Source organism: Salvia splendens, chromosome 3, assembly GCF_004379255.2.
Source record: "Salvia splendens isolate huo1 chromosome 3, SspV2, whole genome shotgun sequence".
In the NCBI taxonomy this organism is placed as follows: Eukaryota; Viridiplantae; Streptophyta; class Magnoliopsida; order Lamiales; family Lamiaceae; genus Salvia; species Salvia splendens.
The window spans coordinates 45,004,949-45,011,661 of NC_056034.1; positions in this window are offsets into that span (position 1 = coordinate 45,004,949).

The window sequence follows — 6,713 nt, forward strand, 5'->3', positions numbered from 1 at the left end:
CAGAACATATACAAAGCAGATTGACCAAACCAGGCAAAACCACAACAAAATAGAAGAGTCGAAGAAAGCAATAAGTAACATTCGAAAAAAAGACAATCAGAGGCTCCAAATTATATCGAAGGCATAATTTCAAATGTCAACACATTAAATTTTTCTATATATTATTATGGCCTAATCAAATTCTTATTTCGTTCAAGTTCTATGCTAATTGTCCCTTATAAGAGCGTGTGTTACAATGCGTACTACTTTAATTTATCCACTAGTCTCCTCAAAAAGTGAAAAATAATAAAAATACACAATTACTGTATACGAATTACTGTATACGTTGAGCAACAATAAAAAAATAATAATAGCAATAAGTTGAGCAAAAACTACGAAATAGCAACACTAACATGTTGAGCAACATATAATGAAGATAATATAAAAGTAAAATCAAGTAGTATTAAACCAAAAATTTTTAAAAAAAATCTTTTTTTTTTATTATTTAATTAATTTATGGTTGGCCATAATGTGGCCGCATAGCATTATTCTAACAAATATATATCACAATATCATATAAGTATTAAATACTGACGGCTCAATCACGCTCAAATGCCGATGATTTGGTTAGAAAATCTAAACATTCAAAAATGTCACATGCTTTCATAATTTGATGCGTCTTAGAGACTATCATAATCATCTTTAAATAATTTATTACATTTTGGGAGCAACAATCCAAAGCAAGTAAAATATTGTATTGAAATGTTTGTTGTTTTTATAATAAAATATCGAATCACGACAAATGTACCAACAATTCTATATAAAATAAAAGTGACAAGTACATTATAAAATATATAAATAAAGATGAGCGGCTAGAGTTGGATTTGTTTTCCTCAAAATCTGAAAACAACAATAAATTAACCTATATTATCTTGATATCGTGCTACATACAATATACTAATTGAAGGACAATAAATATTATTCTATATAAACTAAAAAAAATTGACTATCTAGTCTATATGGAGTATATTAAAATTTACGATAAAAATTAATGATGGATTGCTAATCATCATTATATGCAATTATAGAATTAAACTAGAGCCATACGTAATTATAGAATATTGAATACTATACTCTTTCCTTATATCTCAAAAATTAGTGAATTATATAATTGAAGGACAATTATTATATATACTAAATTTGGCTATCTTGGCTATACTAATTGGACAACGATTTAATGATATGGATTGCTGATTTTCACTATATGCAATTAAGAATTAAACAAGAGCTATACGTAATTATATTATTGAATAGTACTATACTCTTCCCATGTCATAAATTAGTGCATTATATAATTGAAGGACCATTATAAATGTGGTATGATCTGTACCAGATTTGACTATCTACCCTATATTAAATCTCACAAAAAATTAATGATGCATTGCTGATTTTCATTATATGCAATTCCAGAATTAAACAAGAGAATACGTAATTATAGATTATCGAATACTATACACTTTCCATTTGATAAATTAATGTATATATTATATGGTGCGACAATGGGTTTTAAAGGAGGATAGAGTATAAAGAAAAAGGTGATGAAAAAAAAAGAAAATTAAATAGTGTGTTATTTTGTGGGTATCCCAAAATGATAGAGTGAGCATTATTATTTTAAAAAACGTATGGATTATATAGTTTGCATAAATATTAGTATCTCTCTTAGTTTGTCATAAACTTTAAAATGTGATATTATTTAACTTAGTATATATATATAGGTTAGTGATCAAGATATAATTAATTTTAAATGTATAACTAGAGAACAAATCTCAGTCACACAAATAAATGGAACAAATATGATTTATTTTAATAATATAAAATAGGCAAAGGGTATTTTTGGAAATTATATTATGAAATTTAAATCAAATTACGCAGCTCAGTTCAACAACGAGCCGGAAAAGTGCGACAAGGCCAAGGCCGCCAGCTCCTCCGCCGACCTCCTCGGCGCCGCCTCCGAGTACGGCAAGCTCGACTCCACCCAGGGCGTCGGGAAGTACGTCGACCAAGCCGAGGGCTACCTCCGCCAGTACGGCGGCCACAAATCCACCCACGCCGCCGCTGCTGAAGACAAACCCGCGGCTGAGACCGAAATTCGTTCGGGCGGCGACGTGAAGAAGCCGGAGAAGAGCGGCGAGGTTGGGGACTACGCTACGAAGACGGAGGAGCTGCTCGGCGGAACCGGTGAAAAGAGCGGGGCGGAGGTTGGGGACCGAAATTTCAGTGTTGTTGATTTCATTTTTCATGCACTATGTGTTATTTGCCACAATTTATGGAATTTGATTTTGAGTGAAATAACATTTAATTATAGTTTTATTTTGAGTGAAATGACATTATAGTTCTATTTTGAGTTTGGATGGATGCTATAATTGTGGAGAATTGGATGTGTAGCTATGCATGTTTGTTTTTTGAATAAGCTTAATATTTTGGAAATTTTGAATGATTTTAAATTTGGGATAACTCTATAAAAATATGGATAAATTCTCACATCACTATTAGCATGATTTTAGTTCACTGTTGTTAACAAAACACATCACTATTAGCATGATTTTACTTCACTGTTGTTTACAAAACGCATCACTCTTAGCATGATCTTACTTCACTGTTGTTTACAAAACACATCACTCTTAGCATTATTTTACTTCAATATTGTTTACAAAACACATCACTCTTAGCATTATTTTACTTCACTGTTGTTTACAAAACACATCACTCTTAGCATTATTTTACTTCACTGTTGTTTACAAGACACATCACTCTTAGCCTTATTTTACTTCACTGTTGTTTACAAAACACATCACTCTTAGCATTATTTTACTTCACTGTTGTTTACAAAACACATCACTCTTAGCATTATTTTACTTCACTGTTGTTTACAAAACACATCACTCTTAGCATTATTTTACTTCATTTTACAAGACACATCACTCTTAGCATTATTTTACTTCACTAATGTTTACAAAAACATCACTCTTATCATGATATTACTTCACTGTTATTAACAAAACACATCACTATTAGCATGATTTTACTTCATTATTGTTTACAAAACACATCACTACAAAATTATTTAGGAAACTACAAATACTAAAACCTTTCCGCCCTCAAAAATCATCTTTCTTTTCTGGTTATGTTAGCAAGTCATTTTGTAGTTAGAGTTCTTATAATGATCGTAATATAATCAGAGGTTGTAAATAATGTTAATTATTGTTAACTAAATTTCTATTCGATATGATTGTATTTGGAGTTCTTATAATATTCTCATAATCCATTAATATTGGATGATAATTGATACACAACTTATGTACATTTTGATATTCCATTATTATTGCACGATAATTCATACACAGTCATATATATTTTCATAATCCATTAATATTTGATGATAATTGAGAAAATATCACGCACCGGGTTCACTAATTTGTATGAATGAGACTCGAATTCTATAGCTGCAAAATCTATTGCTCTGACATACTCGAGTTCACAATCCTCTCTACCCTACCGTCAACACCAACGACCTACACAACCTATTTCCCTCGCCGCGCAGCGAAGGCTACTCCCCCTCCGCGCCGCCAGACTCCGCCGAGGATTCCTACTTCACCATCCCCGGCGCAATCGTCCACCTGATCGACACGCACTGCTCCGTTGAGCTCGCCGCCGGAGATCCCCAGATCATCCACCTCCGCCAGGGCGACAACACTGTCGCCGTCCTCGCCGCCGTCTCCGACGAGATCGAGTGGCCTCTCACCAAGGATCTAGCTGCCGTCAATGACCATTATACACCCGCTTGGTTATTGTGGAGTAAATTTGTGAGAGAGAACTAATTTTATCCTTTAAATTTTAAAATTACATGTATTAATACTAGCCCTTGATTTTCTTAATCTTATGATTGTGATTTGTTCGCTAGCTATGTAGTTAGTGGACACTTGCCTTAGATCACTAATATATATATATATATATATATATATATATATATATATATATTCAAAAAATAAACTGTACAAGCTATGTTGGTAGTAATTCTATTGCCTTTAAATGTAGAGGTAGATATATAGGAGTATTAGATATTCTATTTTTTAAACGTATATATATATATATATAATCTGATAAATAAATTGCATTTAAGATTTAAAATAAAAATTGACGTATAATTTTATCGCAATATATTTATAGATTGCCAAGTAAGTAAATCAGACCCGATTTCGATAGTCAATCAGATTATAAGACAAAAAAGTACTGAAAATTGCAAATACTGAAGTGTTAATTATTCAAAAGAAAATGAAGGGGCGTAATACATTGGTGACGTGGCGTGTGACTGATGAAGGAAATCAGACAGAGATATGAAACCTGGTGAGAAAGACAAGGTCCGTACCAATATTTTTCCACCACATGTGAGTGTGCAGTGCACCATCATGCACATGATAGTTGCTCTGCCCCTACTCACACTACTCACTAGACTTAGCCTCGAATTAACCTTTTAAATTTGATGAGCATGCAAAAATCTGCCTCTCTTTTCTGCTAAAGTTGTTTGTATGAATTTTAAGATATTTTAAATTACTATTCATTTTATCCGAAAACATGTACGGTGTGCTTAGTACAATAATCTAGAGTTATCTCTTTTTTGTTAATGTAAAGTGTCAAATAGTATTGAGATATTAATGGTCAGCTGTTAGCTCAATCTATTTTGGCTGACCATCCACAACGCGTCTCGCGCCGGGCTCGCGTCTCGTCTCGGAGAGACGAGACCCCCGCGAGACGCATTGCAGCGCCCATCTCGTCTCTATCTCGCGCCCGTCTCGTCGCGTAGCTCGTCTCGGCGAGACACGAGACGAGATGGCTCGTCACGCGCCAGGGACACGTGGCACGTCCCCATGCGTGCGTGACGCCCACTCGCTGGCCCGCGAGTGGGCGTCGTCACTGATGACGCAATAATTCGTTTTTTTTTTTAAATCGATTTTTAATTTAAATTTTTTTTTTTCAAACGGTAATATTACCGTTAAATTTTTATTTTCATTTTTTAAATTTTTTAATTTTTTTACTCTATAAATAATTATATTTCATACTTATTTCAAACACAAACACACATCTATTCCTCTCAAATCCTCTCTATCACTCCAATTTCCATCTTCAATCAACTCAAACAAATGGATCCTTTTGAGCAAATGCGTCAATTAATGGAACAATCACTCGAAGAAGATCGACGACGATGCCGGAAATTGGTTCGACCCCGAATCCCCCGGAAGCTCAACCGCAAGTAGTCCGCCGCGAAGTGGAGCGCATCCATCTATACAAGAACGGTTGGCTATTCGGGCAAGGACACGCGACTCTAGCGCCCACACCCAACTCCAAGAGGATCTAATTGAGCACATTTGGGAAAATTTTGGCGGAGAAGATTAAATTATGTCATTTTTATTTTTTTAGAATTTTAATTATGTCTTCGTTTTTTTAATGTTAAGTTGTAATGTTGTTTTAATTTTAATAAAGTGTGTTTGTTTAAATTGAATTGGGTTTTAAAAAAAATTTATAAATTAAATTGAATGAATAGTAATTAAGAGACGGTATAAAGACGGTCAAGAGACGAAGCGTTGCAGGTTCCGTCTCTTAGTTAAGAGATGGAGGAAAAAAGACAGTGGGGCCCTCAAATAGTGCTCAAATAGTAGTTAAGAGACGGTTTAAGAGACAGTATAGAGACAGCGTCGTGGATGGCCTTAACTCTATTCATATTGCGGGTTAATCAGATTCGAACAAATCAAACATAAATAATGTACTATCACCTAATTATTACTCCATTTTTGTCGTGATATTTTAATTTTTAATCAATCCTATTGGGCAAAAGTATTACACGTCAGAAAATAATTCCAACTTAGAGCATCGGCATTACAATTTGTAGTTCAATTACAAATATCAAACGACGCAAATTAGAAGTCAAATCACACCGTTTTTCCACCTGAAACAAAATATAACTTGTAAAAGTTTGATTATTGATAAATCGGCAGAAATTAATATAAAATTGATTTCTCTTCCTACAATATCTATATTTTATAATGTCATTTTCTAATAATCATTTTAACGTAATGATTATTGTAGCTTTATACTTCATCCATCTCAAGGTAGATGTCACATTTTGTGATGATACAAAATTTTAAGAAATACTTATTATTTTGTACTATATTAAGTCGACAGATAAAATATATTTTTATATATTAATATGAGAGAAATTTATTTTAAAAAAATAAAATGCGACATCTTATGTGGGACGATAAAGAAAAGAGAGTATGTGTGTGAGTTGGCCAATTAGAGTGGTAGTGCGGCTACCGAAGGTCTCGGTTTCAAGTCAGGCCATCCACAATGGGGCGGACGATAGCGCGACGATGCATCGGGCGCGCTATCGTCCGACATTGTGGCTCCGCGGACGACGGACGATGCGTCGTCCGTGCCAGACGCTTAGTCCGCGGACGAAGCGCGGAGGATAGGGCATCGTCCGCCCACTATGGGCGACGCGGATGATGGCGCGGACGATGCAACGCGTTTTAGTTTTTTTTTAAAATTCGAAAATTTTGTTATATATATATATACCCCAGGTTCACTTTTCATTTGTAACTTTTCGATTAACTTTTAAACTCTCAAATTACGTTATAAAATGGATTCCGGTGGATACTGAAGTCCTAGTAGCCCGATGT